Raw genomic sequence first — 2,285 nt, forward strand, 5'->3', positions numbered from 1 at the left:
GTAGGAATTGTAAGTCATCGTGAAAATTTGACACGGGATTATACAAATATACAATATAGACTGACTTATATTGGGCTATTACGAATCCCATATAGAAATTCATCAGATTAAAACAAACCATCATTTTAACAATTACTACACAACTTTTTCCACGTATATTATATCATTACTTTACATCGAGGTCCGATCGTGTGCCGTAGAAAATCATCATCTGAGTTTGTACAGCTCTCATACTGCAGATTAATGTCGTGACCGCGCGTCGCTGGATCAGGTCACTGGGCTGCGCACATGGCTGCGCATTGCTCGTTCACAGTGACGTGAAGCATGATGGGAGGTGACACTACTGCGCATGCTCTATGGGCCCAATATGCGGAAGTAACCCGGAAGCCTGAGAACTTTTTCGGCGTATGCGCTGGGTGAGCAACTTCCATAGAAATGAATGGGCCGCCATTTTCAGTCCGTTATCCAGTTCTTATAATACATCCATGGTCTCACCGAACGCTACGTCAGAAAGGCAGCGTGGAGTCCTGGATACGTGCCGCGCATGCGCAGTAACGTAGCAGCTGTTTGTAGTACAGTGACACAGTTCTACGTAGCTTCCAGAGGACGAGTTCACGTGCAGGATCGGGATGATTGACAGGTCGCCATCTTTCCTGTTAGTGAGGAGATAAAAGGAAAACGGCGTCATGGCCTCAGGAAGAAGTTACCGTAGCGGTTCAGAAAAACGGAGGAAGAGAGACAGTCAGAGGTGGGACACTGGCGCGTGATGTGGAGAGAGAGAGAGAGAGAGAGAGAGAGAGAGAGAGAGAGATTGTAATTAGTACTGCTAGCTAGCTCAGCTAGCCTCGGCTAAATGCTAGTTAGCTAGCTAGGAGTTTAACTCATGAATCAGTTTTAGTGTTTCATTTATTAAAGTTGGTTAAATTAAAATGAACATTTCATACGTGAATGGACTGACTGACACTTAGATTACTTTAGGATTACTGATGATTCATTTATTAAGTTTACTGTGGCTTTTATAGGCCTATGAGTAGAAGTGTGTGATGCTTTCTAAACAGCAGTTATTTATTAAATAACTAATAAATATTGGGCCTGTTATTGATTATTTTGGACCATTGTGACAGTGGATTATTGACCTGAGTGGATGATGGATCAGGGTAGATTATCACTAACTGCTGAGTTAGTTTCAGTCTCTTTGTAACATTTATTAGAAAATTAATTGTAACGATAAAGTTTTCTTATTTGAACAACACGGCCTCAATTCCTGCAGCTGAGATCAGTTTTTGATGTAGTACTTTGTTTTATTCAAAACAACCACAATAACACAACCTAAAGTCAGAGTGATGGAAACTTTGTATATTATATACACATGTATGTAATTAATTCATCTCAATTAATCACATTTTAATCGCATAACAAATGTAAAAAATGTTATTTTTGTTTATAAATATCATTATGATGTGATGTTATTTATGAGGTTTTGACCAGCTTTATGTTAAATATTATTAAATTGTCTTAAATATTAAAGCCTGTCATCATGAAAGATTTTATCTGAAGAAAAAGTCTCACAAATTTAAATGAATCCTGAAATGAAATGAAACTCGGACGCGTCCACTTAAAAGTCTCTTGATGCAGCTGCATAAACAACCCGCTGCTGGTCCTCTTCATTCAGCCTCTGCCAGAGTCCGTTAATTTCAGGGCCTGAAATTCATTTTTCATAATGGGGGGGCTCCCCCCTTACATGCATCATATAGGAGGGATTTGTTCTCTTTGGGGGGTCTTACCAGTGAGTTTTACTGCAGGTCTCCTACTCGTACCTCAGATTAACGTGCAGATTTCATTGCAGTCTCTCTTTTCTTAGTCGTCATCTCAGATAACTTCAGATAAGTTCAGATGATTTAAGGAGTTCCTTAACTGAGTTTTACCAGCTGATGCCACCACAAGAAGGATTGGGGCAGACCACCTTAACCTTCCACAACTTATAGAGCATCCAGACGAGTAGTGGATGGGTGAAAACACGGTCTGGTGAAGGCTCCTGGTGGTAGAGACTCGGCTGAGGTGGGTAGTACCACAGCTTCAGGTTGTCCTGGAGCTCCAGTTTTCCCTTTACCCCCGATCTTAAACAAGGCTTCTGATATCCACCCATGGTCTTCAGGTGGAAGCCCTCTGCCCACAAACAGGACAGCTGAGTGAGGGGTGACCCCGAAGGGGTTACAGGGTGGATAGATGTGGGTAACAGGTTGGGTGGAGGAGGGTGGGTGGGAGTGGGTGGAGGAGGGGCTGCC

The sequence above is a fragment of the Melanotaenia boesemani genome, chromosome 24, assembly GCF_017639745.1.
Source record: "Melanotaenia boesemani isolate fMelBoe1 chromosome 24, fMelBoe1.pri, whole genome shotgun sequence".
NCBI classification, from domain to species: domain Eukaryota; kingdom Metazoa; phylum Chordata; class Actinopteri; order Atheriniformes; family Melanotaeniidae; genus Melanotaenia; species Melanotaenia boesemani.